Below are 17,448 nucleotides of genomic sequence, written 5' to 3' on the forward strand. Positions count from 1 at the left end.
TGTTTGTATCTGTAAAAATAAAAAAATAAAATTCTCTTTTTTTAAGTAAAACTGATTTTCGGTTTTTTAGAGAAGGAAGTGCTCTATTAAGGTAGTGTTCTTTGAAGTGTATGCCAGTTCTAGTACGTCATCGGGCCATTTTTTTGGGGGGATTTGGTTTGGTGTCTGTGTGTTGTTGGTGATTGTGTGCATGTTCTATGTTAAATGTTTTTATTGACTGTTGTATCTTGCTCTTTTATTGTTTACACAAATTAAAATGTTCTTAGTATGTTGGAGGGATCATTTGATTATGCTGTTTGTTTATTGATATGTTCTTTAATTGAATAATTTTGATTTGTGTTCTCTGGTTCACTATTCCTTTCTGTATTTGATTCTTCTGTGATTTAATTTAATGACCTACTAATAAACAGATTGTTTTTAAAAAAACGGATTTGCTCTATACTGTACAGTAGAGCAGTAATATTGTTCATTGTGTGGCTCAACACTTCATTGCAGTTCTTGGGAATGTGTATCCATCTTGGTGGCGTTTATCTCCCCATGATTATATGGATTTGTTGGATGTTTTTTTTTTTATATATAGCTTTTTTGGCATGGTTGCTCAGTAATTGCTGGTCCCATAGGAACGCCTGCCTCTGTAGGGACATATTTGAAGCGTGAAAATACAATCGGCAGAGTTAGAACAGTGGCTCCAGACAATTTAATTTGGCAAACCACTCAACCGGTACAAGTAAATCATCACCAACTCATTACGAAAACATCCAAATGAGATGTTCTCTGGGTACATGTCCTTGCTTTTTTTCTTAGTATGTGAAGCAATTTCACACGTTCGGCATATCTTTTACATTTTGCGACATGCTTTAGTATTTTATAAGATGGGTTTATTGATCACCGTGCAGTAATCCAGAATGTTGCTAAATACAACCTTAAATGCGCTTTACTTGGAATAGGACTTATTTTTATAAGAGAATGAAAGCCAAATATGGAGAATTGGTCGTAGAAAAGATTAAGAGACACATTTTCCTAGTTGAAATACTGTTGCAGCTTAAATGAGAGGGAAAGGACAAAAAAATGTAAAATTCTTGTTACAGTGTGACAAAAAAACGTACAATTCTTGTTACAGTATGATTTATAAGTGGCACACAATATGGAACACAAGTTAAGGACAAGGACCATGCTTTTCCTGTTTGTTCCATCAAGCTTTTTCTATTTCGGTTGAGCCAACGTATTGGCAAAATAATGCTTCATGTGGGGTTGTATTTTTGCTCAGGGACACTGCACTGGCCTTGCTGTTTTTCTTCCTGACGAGATGTGTCCAGTCGGTTCTGAATGTCACAGGTTTGGCCCAACCGCTTGCTTACGAGGCCAAGATTACATCTAATACTGATTGGATGAATTGGCACCAGCGGCAGATTCCTAGGCAAAGCACGGGTTAGTCGTGCCTGCTCAGAAAAGAAGTAAAGTCATTTATTTTTTTAACGTCTTGCCATTGGCGAACTCAGCCCCCCACTGCATCACGATCTTCCTCAAATGCTGCTGGTTTAAGCACTATTAAGCTGCACATTTGGAAACCAATCAGGGGATGACTGGCACACCCATCTCCCGTTAAAAGACAAACACCAGAAAAGAAATGGCTGCTTTTCTAACCCTGCGCCCAGCCCTCCTGAGCACCCAAACCCAGCCTGCCACGCAAATCATGGGATGGCCTTGCAACCCTCTACCACTGTCTTTGTAAGAATGGCGCTGATACCCGTCCGCGTGCTGCACACAATGGAGCATGTGTGTGAACATTATCTGGGACAAATGCCCCTAGTAAATGCGAATTAAGGTGCACGTTTAGAGATTAGAGCTAGCCTAAGGACACTGTTATGGGAAAGCCTCGCCATCTTCTCACAGCTACCCCTCTACTCTAGGAGAGCCTGGTTAGCTTGAAACAAACATCTACAAGGAACTATTTTTGGCGCCATCTTATCCATACATGTGTGACATTAACGTTGAATATTTGAGAATGGTAATACAGAAGAATTAGGGCATATCTAGTACACACTTAAACATAATTGATCCGCCATAACGGGCAAAACGTTATTGTGCCTCTCCTGTAGCAGTTCCATTTGCAGTGCGCTGTGTACTCTCTCTCCTAGTTCCCCAGCAGTAGCTCCTTCCTATTGGGTGATCCCCGACGCCCAGGAGCTGGTTTTAGCTCCTGCTCATTGAATCTTAGCTGCAATTACCTTTTCTTTGCTTAATAAGTGTCTTGTCTATGGGTTTGGGTTTTTACATTTGTCACTTTGGTTTATTTTATGGTTTGCATACTTTTCAAGTCCTCTCTTTAAAGCAGAATATTATTTTCCTTTATGGAAGCCAAACTTGAACACGTAGCTATACCAATAAGAGCAAAGAGATGTGGATAAGTGCTTACATTTCAGACTGGGATTAAATTCCACCTTTACCACTTAACTAAATTGTATTATCTTGGGCAAATTGGATCTGTCAAAACTGGTAGTCCCGAAAGGCATTTGATTTATTTTGTCCTCTATTCATAAACTGTCTTCATCATGGTTTAATTGTCTATTCTAGTTTTGTTCTATATGTTACAATAATAGTGACTGTTCATATGTCGAACACCAATTATTTGTCTCCTAGCACACCCCTACAGCATCGAAAGATGCTCTTGACTATTAAAGGCTGACAGTGATTTACCTTTCTGTGATGTCACTTCAGGTAATGTTACTGCATAATCAAATTAGGTGGCCTGCATTTTTTTGCTGTAAGTGGCTTTGCAAATCCTGCAACGAACCCTGGTTTCCACTTTCTCGCTGATAAAACTAGAGGTAGAAAATACAAACTGGACTGACGTGACAGAAGGGCAGGTATGGGTTTAGGGGAGACAGGGCGCTAGGCATTGTCACAACCATTTCTTTGGCAGCTCAATTGGGGTTTGAATTCTCAATCCAGGCCAAACCCCAGAATTGGCTCCAACCATGTATTTTCTGTCTTGCACCTCCTTTTAAAAAAAGAAAACTTGTTTTTATTAATATGTTCATTTGTTAAAATGATAAGGCAGTAGAGAAACAAAATAAAACAATAGTACAGAAATCAACATTTACCCCCCCCACCCCCTCAACATCCACATAGTCCCCTCCAACCCCTCTGCAACTCCCCTGGTCAGTTACCACTTTATGGCAAACATTGCTTTATAACCCAGATAGTAAGCATTTTAATTATACAAGCCCAAAATGCGTATTCTTTGTGGACACCAGTTTTCACGATATAAGCTTTGTGCAAAAAGTCCAATACAAATTCCCAATCTTTCTTACATTTCTTCTGTTCCCCCTGCAACACATAAGTGACCCATTCCAAAGAGACATAGTACCAAATTTTCATTAGCCACTTGTGTTCTGTTGGGGCCTCAGGTTGTTTCCATTTTTGCGCTATAAGAGAAACTGCGGCCACCGACAATATCATATATGCTTTCCTTTGTTTCTTTTCAATTAAAATCTTCAAAACATCATCCAACCCTAACATCGCTTCCCCTATTCCCCTGCATAGTTGAGAACTGAAAATCTCCTTCATTGTTTTATTCACATTTCCCCAGTAATCTTTGATTTTCGGGCATTGCCACCATATATGAACCCATGTTTCATGTTCTAAACATGCCCGCCAACATTCACCAGCCACCTTCTCATAGTACTTACGTAGCTTCTCAGGTGTTAAATGCCAGTGTACCAGCACCTTCACCTACATTTCCCGTATTTGAAGTGCCTGCATCAGTTTTGGGATTCCTTTCCAAACTGTCAGTCACTGGGTCTCTGTCATAGAAACACCCATATCTTTCTCCCATAGTTTCATGTATCCCCATTCCATTTGACTCTATCTCTATTTAATTATCTTATATAATGCCACAACCATATGGCTATCGCCTGAATTTGTTGTAATATATTTCTTGAATGTAGATAAGTCCCTCAGTATAAAGTGCTTATTGACCGTTAGCCAGTGGCGTAATTGCACATATCTTAGTCTTTCCTTTTCGTTCAACTTAAACGCCTGCTTGCATTGCTGGAATGTTCTGATATTTTAACCTTTAAACATGTCTCCCATCTTACTACATCCTGCTTCCTCCCAGTTCTTAAATGCTTTTGGTTCTAATTCCGGAGTAAACGGGGGGTTACGAAATAGAGGGGTGAAAGGAGAGGGAAACGTAGTTATCTCTGATCGCTTCACCACGGTATCCCATACCTGTGTCACCAGGGATATTATTGTACTTTTATACATATTAATGGGTTGATCATATTTTGGACACCATAGCACTTCCTGTAGGGGTTTACTAACTACTGTTCTGTCCATGGGTACCCAAATCTTTTCGAAGTCCCCTTTAAACTATTCTCTAAGGATCTGCAGTTGGGCAGCATGCTAGTATAATTATAGATTCGGTACCCCCATAACTCCTTTTGTACGGGTGTCATTAGCTTTCATGCAACCCTCGATTTCTTGCCATGCCAGATGTAGTCCTTCAGCATCTTGTTTAACGTCTTGAAGAATTTCAGGTGGACCTTTATGGGTAATCCCTGAAAAACATACAACACCTTTGGGAAAACTATAATTTTAATGACATTTATTCTTCCCATCCACAACGTTGTCAATGAATTATGCATTTTAAGCCACTGCCTAATTGACTCTAGGAGTGGAAGATCATTTGCTTGATACATTGACTCCAAGGTGTCTGTTGGTTGTATACCTAAATATAGCATGCCCCGTTTAGTTGATATAAATTGGTTTTCAAGGCCTTCCCTTTTTCCTGTTTGCCCATTATGAATTTTCATCAAAAGTGATTTTTTGCATATTAATTTTTAAACCCGCCACCTCCCCAAATTGCGTCAGTTCTGATGTTAGAGCTACCAAAGAGGAAGGAGTATGAATCAGTGTTAACAATAAGCCATCTGCAAAAGCCCTTACTTTATGATCTTCTCCCCCAAATTGAATGCCCTTAATTTTCTCCTCATCCCTGATTCTAGACAGCAAAGGTTCCAGGTGCAATGCGTACAGTATCACAGATAATGGACACCCCTGTTTGGTCCCCCTAGTAACTCAAATCTCATTAGAAAGATCCCCATTGATGGCTAATCATAAGGTCAGGGTTTTGTAGTTAGCTCTAACCATTTGTACAAACCGAGGTCCGAATCCCATATTTGCCATTGTTAAGAATAAAAAAGACCATTTAACCCGATCAAATGCCTTCTCAGCATCAAGCGTTAATACCCCTGCGATAATCTTGCACTATTCCTTTTCTCTATTAGATGTACGAATGTTTGCCCACCCATGACGAACCCTGATTGATCGGGGTGAATCAAACACGGCACTAGCTTTCCCAGCCTCGTTGCTAACATTTTTGTGGGTTGCTTAGCATCAATATTAATAAGGTCTATGGGACAGTAGAATCCGCATTGAGTCCTAGCTTTCCCTGGCTTTGGGAAGAGTACTACCTTTGCCTATTCCATTGATGGTGTAATAATCCCCTCCCCCCTAAAGGAATGAAACAAAGAAGTCAACACCGGGATCAGTTCCTCAATATAAGTTTTATAGAATATTGGTGGGAAACTTCTGGACCCGTGGCCTTATGAAGGGGCAATGACTTAATTGCTTCTTGTACTTCCTCCGGTGTTCTCGCCCTCCAACCCTTCTCTATTGGATTGATCCAATTTGTTTAAACAACATTGTTGCAAGTAGGACATTTGTGCTTTGCAGTCTGGGCTATCGGAGGTATATGAAGGTGAGTAGTATTCTGTGAATACCTGTATTATGTGACGGGAAGAGGCACTAATTTTACCTTGGGCGGATTCTATAGTACAGATGATCCTAGTTTCATCTTTCCTTCAAACTTGACGTGCCAACAGGGAGTCCGCTTTATTGTTCTTGACATAATATTGTCTTAAGTATAACAGTGCTTTCTCGGCAGGCCGTGGGCCTCATTACGAGGTTGGCGGTAAGTACCGGTCATTACCGGCATGGAGCAACTACCATGTCCGTGCTGGTAATAGACCACTAAAAGCGGCATATTACGACTTCTCGGGCACAAGCTTTGCGCCATGCCGGTAATGACCCCACCACCATGCCGTAAAAGGGTGAAAAATCTCCCTTACCGGCATAGCACGAAGCACAAATAGCTCCACCGCCATCCAAGCCATCGGCATTAGCGGTGTCCGTTATTAGCGATGACCGCTAATAAGCGGAACAGGAAGTAGCGTCATCGAACTGGAACAAGCATGGCGGCCATCTTTAAAAACACAATCCATTGCCATCCTCCACAACCAGGAGCCATCTGACCACCACACCTCTACCACACCTCCACCACTACCTGTTGCATTTTACCATTCCCAAAGCACTCAAAAAAAGCACAGAGCGCTTGGGCAAGGAGCGCTTCTCCCAAGAGGAGTTGACCATGCTGGCCGAGACGCTGCAAGAACATGCGGATGCCGTCTTCTCCTCCGACCCGTCTAGTCCTGCAGTGCAGCGGAAGAAGCAGATATGGGCGGAGGTTGCGCAGAAAGTAAGTGCCGTTGGCACCACACCCCGCACTCCTAAAGATGTCCGGAAGCGCTGGGACGATCTGCGTTTACGCGTGCGTAGCATCCTCTCCGCCAACCGCAAGCTGGGGATGGCGACAGGCGGAGTTGCGGACTCCCCCATCAAGTTGCAACCCTGGGAGGAGATCTGCACAAGCATCATAGGGATGGAGGCAATTGAGGGAGTGGGGGACATGGAGCGAGGAGCCCGTCATCGGCTGATGCAGGTAGGTGTCCCAAATGAAACAATGCAAATACCAACACGATGATGTCCACCTGAATGATGTAGAGCAGGGTCCACCAGACACATATATACAAGACTGCCTACAGGCAGTGCATAGCACCATCTTGTCCATATGCATGATGCACCATATATATATTTCTGAGGCTTGTGGAATCTGCTTAGATCACATGCTGTGCATAGGCCGACATCTAGTGGAAGCTGCGGAGTATTACAGTTTGTTTTTCGAAAATCGAAAATGGGCGTCGACACAGGGCGTGCCAGTAATACTATCCCTAGTGTGACGTCCACTGTACCCATGATCCCTCACGCGTCTAGGATCCCCAGATTGTTTTTTTCCGCCATTCTGGTCGGAAGCACTTCATCGGAGTTCCCTGGCTTTGCCATATTTTCACTAAAAATAATTATAATTTGCCCCGTTTTGTCAACCTTCGTCGATCAACATCTCGACGCCGAACCGGGGAGGAGATCAACGTCGAATACCGACGGATTGGGCCTTGAGGCTTCCGCCTCGGCTCGGGCCTGGGCCGCTGGCCTCGGCCCTACAAGTAGGGAGAGTGGGGGGTGGTACACTTCCACACTCGGCTATATAGATATATATATATAGACACCTTATTACCTACACACACTTGCCCGCTGCCCACAGGCGCGTATGGAGGGTACGCCCTTTCAGTTTTGCCCCAAGTGTAACAAAAAATACCCTTGGGTAGATAAGCACGCTACGTGCAATCTTTGCCTACCCAGAGACCACCCCGAGGCGGGTTGCAGGGCCTGTAGTAGGTTTAAGCCCAAAACTCTCAAGGACCGCTCCACCAAGCGTTGGGCCCACCACGCCAAGCTAGCAGCTATGGAGGCGGAGGGTACCTTCAGCGACGGCAGCGACGCCGAACTTTCGGACGGCGAGGGCACCAAGGCGTCGAAAGACAGCCGAACGCACGTCCCCGGCCTCGGAAGGTCGTCCGTCCCGGCGACTATGGGGAAGTCCCCCGGCGACAAAAGCGTTACACATACACACGCTAAACACAAAAAATCCACCCGAGATTCGACGTCGTCGAAACCTCGGAAAGAGGCACAGAAGGAGCGGTCCGAAAGAACGTCCTCTGGGCGGTCCCGGTCGAGGTCGCCGCACGACGTCAGGCAAGCCTCCACACTTGCACATAGTGCCTCGACCATTAACATCACGGAAGATCATTCGTCCGGAGACGAACACGACTTCCATCCCCAGCCTGCACCCCAAGAAAAGGGTACATCACTTGGGAGTAAAGAGGGCCCAGTTTCGAAGGCTACTTCGAAAGACAGGGATTCCACCTCCGATCCTCGACGCCAGGCGTCGAAAGATAAGGGAAAGGGTAAACACACTTCCACCCACGGGGAAGGGGGTAAACAGCAAAGGAAACAACCCACAACAAAAGAACTGACTTCCCCGTCCAAGTCTTCTCAGGGCCAGTCCATAGAAAGTCCCAGCAAGGTCACCCCAAGCTCCAAACTCTGGTCATGCGACGACATTGACAGAGTAATGTCAAGGATGTCTTCCTTGGCGAATTTCTTCGAAAGACACCCTGAACAACTCCTAGCTTTAAACCCTCAGGAAGATTCCCCCTCAGGGTCAAGGGACCCTATCCCTCCAAATAAGAGAGCCCGGGTCGAGACACCATTAAGGCCTTTAGACCCCATCGAGGCCCAGCCCTTTTCTTAACTCTTCCCTACAGACCAAGGCAACTCGTCCCTTATAGAGGGTCAGGAAATTGACATGTCAGAAGATCTCGCAGGATCCGATTATTACGGGGAAGACGAAGACGAGGATGAGCCAGAAAATAGCCCAGATATTTTCCGAATGGACTCACCAGTCGAAAGGGAAGCCCCAGTGTCTGATTCCCCAATAGATAATCAGCCCCTCCTGAATGAACTGCTCTTTCGGGCAGCTAACCACTTCCACAAAGACACACAAGGTGTCCAGGAAGAAAGGGACTTTGCGGAAGAACTAATAGGGGAAAGGAAGCCAGTAGCCCAGACCATTCCCATCCTGAAATCTATTCAACGCAGAATAGCACCATCCCTTGTCAACCCAAACCTGACAAGACCTGTGAACCCGAGGGTGGAGAAGCTGTTTAAAGCAGCCCAGTCGGACCCCCTATATATTAGAGGTCAACTTAATCCAGACTCTCTAGTAGTAACCAACACCCGCAAAAGAGCTGGTACACCATTATCTTCCTCTGAGGCTCCCCCCGACAAGGAAAGTAAGAAACTCTATGGTTTTGGTAGAAAAGTAGCTTCCACGGCAGCCTACCAAACCAGAATCGCGAATTCCACCACACTGTTGGCCAGCTACAACTGCCATCAGTGGGAAGAAGTGGCAGCACTAATAGATTCCGCTCCCGAACTTAAGAGCCAGCTATCTCGCATTTGTGCAGAGGGAAGAAACGTCTCAGGCTGCATTTTAAAAGCAACTTTGGACGCCGCAAACAATGCGGGTAGAATTATAGCAGAGGGGACTGTCATCAAAAGACATGCTTGGTTGAGGCAGTCGGGATTCAAAGCAGAAACACAAGCTGCACTCTTAGACAAACCAGTGGAAAGTGATCTCCTGTTTGGTAAGGCAGTCGAGGACGCTCTAAAAAACACTAAGGAGGAATTCGACACCCTCAAATCCCTTGGCCAGTTAACTACAAAACCACCTAACCAAAGAGGGAACGGCAATTTTCGTCGCCCCCGCGGCCAAAATTCCAATAGAGGAAATAGCTATTCCCACACCCAGGGTACACAGTGGAACACCAACAAGCCACCAGGTAAACAAGGGTATTTATTCAACTTACTTCCTTGTTCCAAAGAAAGACTTAACAATGCGCCCAGTATTGGACTTGCGGCCTGCCAACAAGTATGTCAAGCCCCAAAAGTTTCGTATGACTACACTACAAGAGGTAATCCCCCTCCTAAAAAAGGGGGATTACATGGCAACTTTGGATATGAAAGATGCCTATTTTCATATTTCCATGCTCCCAGCGCACAGAAAGTACCTACGCTTCAAGGTGGACAGCCAACACTATCAGTTCAAAGTGCTGCCCTTCGGGATAGCTTCGGCACCAAGGGTATTCACCAAGGTACTGGCGGTGGCGGCTGCACACCTACGCAGGAAAGCTATCCCAGTATACCCTTATCTGGACGACTGGCTCATAACGGGGGAAACCCCAGTGATTTGCAGGACAAACATTCAAAGGACTATCGACCTCCTTCACGAATTAGGCTTCTCAATCAACGAGAAGAAATCAAGCCTAGTGCCAAGCACCTCCAAACAGTTCCTAGGAGCTATCCTGGATACTCAAAGAGGGTTAACGTTTCCTTCAGAGGAAAGAATTCGGAATATACTACTGCAAATTCCGCAATATCAGGCCGGTCGCCAAATAACGGTACGCAGGGCAATGCGTTTGCTGGGCATGTTGGCTTCATGCATTTACCTGGTCCCCCACGCGCGACTGCGCATGCGTCCCATGCAGGAATGGTTGGCGAAACAGTGGTCTCAGGCAAGGGGTCAGTGGGACGATCTAGTGGTCGTTTCGCCAACATTGGTACAAAGCCTTCACTGGTGGACAAGAGTAAATCTTGCTCAGGGGAAACCTTTTCACGATCCCGAGGTACAGGCAATAGTCACTACCGATGCATGCCTCACTGGGTGGGGAGCTCACCATCTCCTCCACACAGCCCAAGGTCTCTGGTCTCCCTCAGTAGCCAGGAACCACATCAACCTGCTAGAACTTCTGGCAGTATTCAGAGCACTTCTAGCATTCGAGCCCTACCTGCTCAACCTGGCAGTGCAAATCCGGACGGACAGCACAACAGCCATGTTCTACCTGAACAAGCAAGGAGGGACTCGTTCACCAAATCTGTCCAAGCTTGCACAGAAAATCTGGATATAGGCACTCAGACGGAACATCTTCCTGTCAGCACAACATGTTCCAGGGGAACTCAATTCCCTAGCGGATGCTTTAAGCAGAGACTCCCTCCCAGAGGAACACGAATGGGTTCTACACAAAGAGGTCGTAGAAGACATCTTCTCTCAGTGGGGTTGCCCCACTATAGACTTATTCGCCACAAGCGAAAACAGACAATGCCCAGGATTTGCATCCAGGTTCCCCCAACCAGACTCCCAGGGGAACGCCCTGTGGATGAACTGGTCAGGGATGTTTGCGTACGCTTTTCCACCAACTCCTCATCAGGAAGGTGGTCAACAAGATGAACAGAGAGTCGATGACGCTCGTCCTAATTGCTCCCATGTGGGCAAGACAACCTTGGTTCCCACAATTACGCAGGATGGCGGTGTGCGAACCCATCAGACTTCCAACCTGGTACAACCTTCTTTCCCAGCACCAAGGTCAAACAGTGCATCCTCAACCCAACTCAATGAACCTCGCAGCATGGCTCCTGAGGTCATAGAGTTTGGACATCTCAATCTACCACAAAGATGTATGGACATCCTAAAAGAATCTAGGAAACCAAACACAAGGCACTGCTACTTTGACAAATGGAGATTTGTTATTTGGTGCCAGAATAAACAAATCAACCCAATTGAATGCACTCCTTCCACTATTGTTACATACATGCTCCACCTGCTAGATGCAGGTCTGATTTTTAACTCACTCAAGGTGCACCTGGCAGCTCTATCAGCCTACACCACCTCCCATAACAAGGTATCGTGGTGGAAAATACCAGTGGTTAAAGCTTTCATGGAAGGAGTAAAGAGACTTCATCCTCCAATTTCCAACCCACCACCAGGATGGGACCTGAACGTGGTGCTATCTAAACTCATGGGCCCGCCCTTCGAGCCCATGCATAAAAGTAGTCTCAAACATCTGACTTATAAAACAGCCTTCTTAGTAGCCATTACTTCTATAAGAAGGGTCAGTGAAATCCAGGCTCTGTCAGTGCAGGATCCCTTCTTTACTGTCCACAAGGACAAACTGGTTTTACGCACACACCCTAGGTTCTCACCTAAATTTATCTCTAAATTCCACGTAAACCAGTCCATCGAGCTTCCGGCTTTCTTCCAAAACCCACAAAGCTCGGCTGAGGTGAAACTACACACACTAGATGTGCGTAGGGCGGTCCTCTACTATGTAAACAAGACCAGACCGTTACGAAAAACAGATCAGCTGTTTGTCTCCGTAGCTACAGGCAGAGAGGGGGATCGCGTCTCTAAGGGTGCCATCTCTAAGTGGATTGTTAACTGTATCCAGCTGTGTTACTCACTCGCTGAAAAGACTCTGCCTTTCACGCCTAGGGCCCACTCTACAAGAGGTATTGGGGCCACTCTGGCTTTCATTGCAAATGTACCCCTTGACACCATTTGCAAAGCAGCTACTTGGAGCTCTATTCACACTTTTACTCAGCACTACTGCATTGACACTCATTCCAAGACAGATACACAAGTGGGACAAGCGGTTCTAAGACATTTATTTGCTCATGACCCTTCTCACACCCCACCTCCTTCTTCAGGTACTGCTCGCTAATCTATGCACAGCATGTGATCTAAGCAGATTCCACAAGCCTCAGAAGAGATACATTACTCACCGTAATCGTATTTCTGATGCTTGTATCTGCTTAGATTCACATGCGACCCACCCTTCCTCCCCTCTGAGAGAAGGCGCATGGTTGCTTGTAGTCCTACCTTTCTACCTATCTGCTTGGATTATCTGTACTCACGCTACTCCTCATGCTTCCTCATGTCAGAAAAAACACAATCTGGGGATCCTAGACGCGTGAGGGATCATGGGTACAGTGGACGTCACACTAGGGATAGTATTACTGGCACGCCCTGTGTCGACGCCCATTTTCGATTTTCGAAAAACAAACTAATACTCCGCAGCTTCCACTAGATGTCGGCCTATGCACAGCATGTGAATCTAAGCAGATACAAGCATCAGAAATACGATTACGGTGAGTAATGTATCATATATATATATATATATATATATATATATATATATATTTCAACCCAGACGCTTCCATGCATCACCCACCCAAAAGCCAAGCGACCTGTATGTCACTACCCCGATGTCAATCAACTGCTAGTCCATATGAATACAGCCACCCCAATGCATGCCTGATGTCTATAGACCCATCACTAACCCTCTCCCTCTATTGGTCCCCCACAGGCACGCATTCAGACAGCGATGACCAGGACACTAGGGAGGATGCTGCAACACCACAAAAGAAGGCCAGGGGCATGGAGGGAGAACACCGCCCCTCAACATCAATGGGAAGAGGCCAACCTGCACTATTGCGGAAGGGCAAGAATACCCCAGAGGCCACAGCACCAATGTGCACTACAGCCCCCACCACAGCACCCACACCAGCCACCAGCACACAGGAGCCAGTGGCAGAAGGCACTGCATCGGCTGCCAGCAGCACAGTGGGGGAGACAGCTGCCACAGCAGCCGTGTCGGATGATGAGGCAGATGTGCTGCCGCATGGCACAACTACCGACACAGGCCCCCTGCATTCACCACAACTCTCCCCATGCAGCTTGCACAACAGCAGCATGCATGGGCTGTCTCCTGGGGATTCATGGCCCGGCAGTTTCACCCCCACGCCAAGTGTGCATGAGGAACAAACCATGTTGGAAACCCCTTACACATCCACCACTGTCCCGACCAGCCAAGAGGGGATCAGGGCAATTTAGAAGCGGCAGGAGGACAGGGCTGTTGACGCAGCACATCACGGAATGTGGCTGGGCAAGGGATGACATAAGGGAATGTGCTGCATCCCTCAAAACAGCAATTGAGACCACCTCAAAGGACATTTGCAGCGAATTGGCAGCAGTGCGGCAGGTCCTCTCCCAAATGGTGGCAGCAATGGAGGCCATGCGTCCGGCACAGGTGGCAGAACAACCTGGGACAACTTCCAATGCAAGCTCAACTAAGTCCAGCCCCGTGCGTAGGTCTGGCCGGAACCTGCGCAGATCAGACAGGGGTGCACCTGGTACTGGAAGAGGGGAGGGCTGTAGGTTCAGCCAGGCATACTGGTCCCATGTGGACTTATGGTGCACGCCAGTGCACACCATGTGTAGGGGAGTTGAGGGGGAGGGGGGAGAGGGTGTTTGGGGAACTTGAGGGGGGACTGGGTGTGTGGGGAAGTTGAGGGGGGAGTGGGAGAGGGTATCTGGGGAAGTTGAGGGGGAGGAGGAGGAGGAGGAGGAGGAGGAGGGGGAGTGGGTGTGTTGGGTGGAGGGCTTGTGCACTTGTTAGTTACATATTCTGAATACACTTGTTATGCAATCTGATTTCACATGTGAGGACATTGCTTATTGTGTATGTGTGCTTTATTGGTGAACAGGCTACAGTGTCCATGTCCCTGACACACCCAGTGCCCTGAGTTCCACCTCCATGTCAAACTCCCCATCCATGTGTGCTAGAAACATTGGTCAATCAGAGTCTGACGCATGGCACCTCCCTGACGTGCAGCCCCATCTCCACCCTCCTCATTGTCAGGTGGTTGCAGTTCAACATTAGCGTCAGGGGCACATTCCGTCTGATGCACATATTGTGTAGCATGACACATGCCATGACAATCTTGCCCACCTTCTCATGGCCGTACAGGAGTGCACCACCAGACCTGCTGAGGCAGCGAAACCGTGCCTTCAAGAGGCCAAAGGTCTGCTCAATCAACACAAGGGTACGTGTATGGGCACGATTATAGTCCTCCTCATGCCTGTTCTGCGGGTTCCGGTCTGGGGTAAGGAGCCACCTCTTCAAGGGATAGCCTGCATCACCTGCATGTGGGCAACAATGATTATGTGTAATCCTCACATCACATGGGACCTGTATCAATGACACCATAGCAAGCATTCATTTCCTGTATGCACCCACAATCCATGCATGAGTAGAGACACATGAAGTGACTGCTATGTGTGTATTCCACTTATAGGCAGGTGTGCGTGCCATCGTCAATTGGGCGCAGGGGGGGCAAATTCCTTGTGGTTGCTCATGCACTGTGGTAGTCCACGATGGTTGAACCCATGATCTGGGTGATGTGCAGTGATATGTATGCTACCCTCCTGTCAACATTGATGGCAGCATCATGATCTCAATTTGCACAACCAATGGTGACATGCTGTTTTGGTGGACCTCTGTGTTGTTGTAGGGGTGCGTTCTTGGATCTTGCCCTCATGTGGCTCCTTTGTATGCAGTAATGGAGACATGTACTTTTAGTTGATGGTATTTGGTGCTGTGGATTGGCAATCCTCATTGCTTGTTGCTGCATTGTGCTGTGGAGTCTACAGTCTGCTTATGTGCAGTGTACATGTTGATGGCTATGTAATGGTTGTTGCGCTGCATCATTTTTGTGGTAGTGCAGCTTACATCTTGTATTTAGTGGTCAGGTGTTGGGTCAAGTCTGGCCTGCTTTTGGGTATGAGCATGGTACATCCCCTCAGGTGCTGTCAGCCAGGAGAAGTATGCATCTCTCCCCCCAATCACCTACCCACATCGCATTTCCATGAGCCTAACATGCAACTCACCGAGAAGCCAGGATCTCTGCCCTGCATGTCGCTCCATGCAGCGTAGTATCGTGGAGTTCCGCATGGCCATTGAATCATGGGTTGATCCGGGGAATCGGGCACAACAATGTGTGATGATCTTGTTTGAGTCGCATACCATTTGCACGTTGATGGAGTGGTATAACTTACGGTTGCGGTACACTACCTCCATGGCATGTGGGGCCACCAATTCAACATGGGTGTAGTCGATGGCGCCAATGCAACCAGGGATGCCGGCCAGTGAATGGAAACCAACTTTGGTGTTGGAGATCTCCTGGGCTGTCAGTGGTAGGAAAATGTGGTCGCCTGTGTGCTTCAGGAGGGCATCAAGCACTTGGTTCAGCGTACGTGAGAATAATGGTTGTGATATGCCATGTATGTGCCCCACTGTGTGCTAGTAGGTGCCTGTGGCCAGGAAGTGGAGCACAGACACCACCTTCAGTTGAGGGGTGATGGCGGTGCGTATTTCTATGATGCTCACTATGTCGTCATGTCTCAGGTCCACAATGGTGGTGATGGTGTCCCGGTCCAGACGGTACAGGGTGTGGGTCTGCTTGGGGGTAAGATTGAATGGACTGGCTCTGATGCGAAGGATTGGGGGCTGCCTGCGTGGTACCACTGGCTGCACTGGTGGGGCATGCTGGGTCTGCCTCACCCTCATTCTCCTCCTGCGTCTCCTCTGTGCTGCCTGTTGTTGTTGTTGTTGTTGTTGTTGTTGTTGCTGGAGGTCCACTGCAATCATGTCCTCCAGCCCCAGCATTTCTAGTAGTATGGGAATCATTTTGGTGTGTGACTGGGTGTGGGAAGTGGTGGGGTGTGCTCCTTTTGTGCTGGCCCAGTCTATATTGCCTCCACCTGTGCTGATTGTGTGCACCTGTGGCAGTTGGGAACACTGCACATGGCCATTTACAGGTGGTCCGCGATGCTGGTATTTTTATGCCGGTATGGTACTTTTCGGGCTTCAGTAGGCCGTTATTTGCATGTCCACCTGACTTGTGATGTCCTCCTGTTTACGCCATGCCGGTATTGCCGGCATGAAGGGTCGCGTGCCCGCGCCCATGCCGCTATTAGAGGCACCGTTATTTATGGTGCCTCTATTAGCGGGTCATAATCGCCCGGAGCGGTAAGCGATGTTTTTCCCTTACCGCTAACCTCGTAATGAGGCCCCGTGTCTTTAGGAGATCTAACTGTCCCCTCAGATGCCTATTTCTCACATGTTCGTGGCCCTTGATGGGTTTCCATCTGTATTGCTTTTCTGGTCACACACCAGGGCCTTAGACTCCCGCATCCTGTTACACGGCCCAAAAGCAAGTACTTGGACTCAGGGAGGCGATGAATCACACTTAGACTACTGGTTTAGAAGAAAATAAACAGCTCGTTACAGGCCCTTTATTCACACCCAATATACATACACAAAACTAAAACATAACATAGAGTCAATTATACATAAACATAGAAAAAGAGCGTCACTGTTAGTATAGCTGCAGAAGACACCTTCATCTCGGCCACCACAACACTGCTTAACCCAGAGCAGGTAGGCAGAGAGATCACTCGTGCTAATGGGGTCTGGAGTGGAGCGTCCTCCCTCTCACCGAGACTGCATCACCTGGGGTCCAGTTCTCTCTGATTTCCCTGAGGAATACCTCATCTCTTTATGGGGAAATCCCCGCCCCTTCATGGTTACCACTGCCCTCGGCTGAAGGGCAGATATCAAGCATTGGGAGCAAAGAGTGGAAAAATCCAGCTAGATGTGGAAAAACCCAGCTTCTCTTCATCGCCTTTGTTCCCAGCACCCCTTACCACTGCACCTGCAAAGCTCTGACACCCTACTTGGCTCGTCCTTCAGCGACAATATAACAACTATCCTCCACAGTTAGCTCATCTGACATAATGTGACCTTGCAACCGTTGCAGAATTCTCATGAGCTTACTGAGCCCACGAAAATGTAGGCTTTCATTGCGGTGAATGTCCAAAATGGCCAAGCATCGGCACCATGTGTTTAGCTCATTTTTCCACACGCACTACACCATCTCCTTCGTGACTGTTTTTATTTGGGCCTCCAGGTCCAATTGGGTTGCTATTAAAACTTTGTCCCTTTTGGGCTTTTTTTGCAATAGGTTCTC

The 17,448-nt window shown here is 47.2% G+C and overlaps 1 protein-coding gene across 3 annotated transcripts in view; it reads left to right on the plus strand.

The window, feature by feature from the left end:
• Positions 1-17,448, plus strand: part of SGMS1 (sphingomyelin synthase 1) — a 1,534,398-nt gene that overhangs the window by 154,127 nt on the left and 1,362,823 nt on the right. The gene's annotated exons all lie outside the window — the stretch shown is intronic.

The sequence above is a fragment of the Ambystoma mexicanum genome, chromosome 8 (genome assembly GCF_040938575.1).
Source record: "Ambystoma mexicanum isolate Mex_15411 chromosome 8, UKY_AmexF1_1, whole genome shotgun sequence".
Lineage (NCBI taxonomy): Eukaryota > Metazoa > Chordata > Amphibia > Caudata > Ambystomatidae > Ambystoma > Ambystoma mexicanum.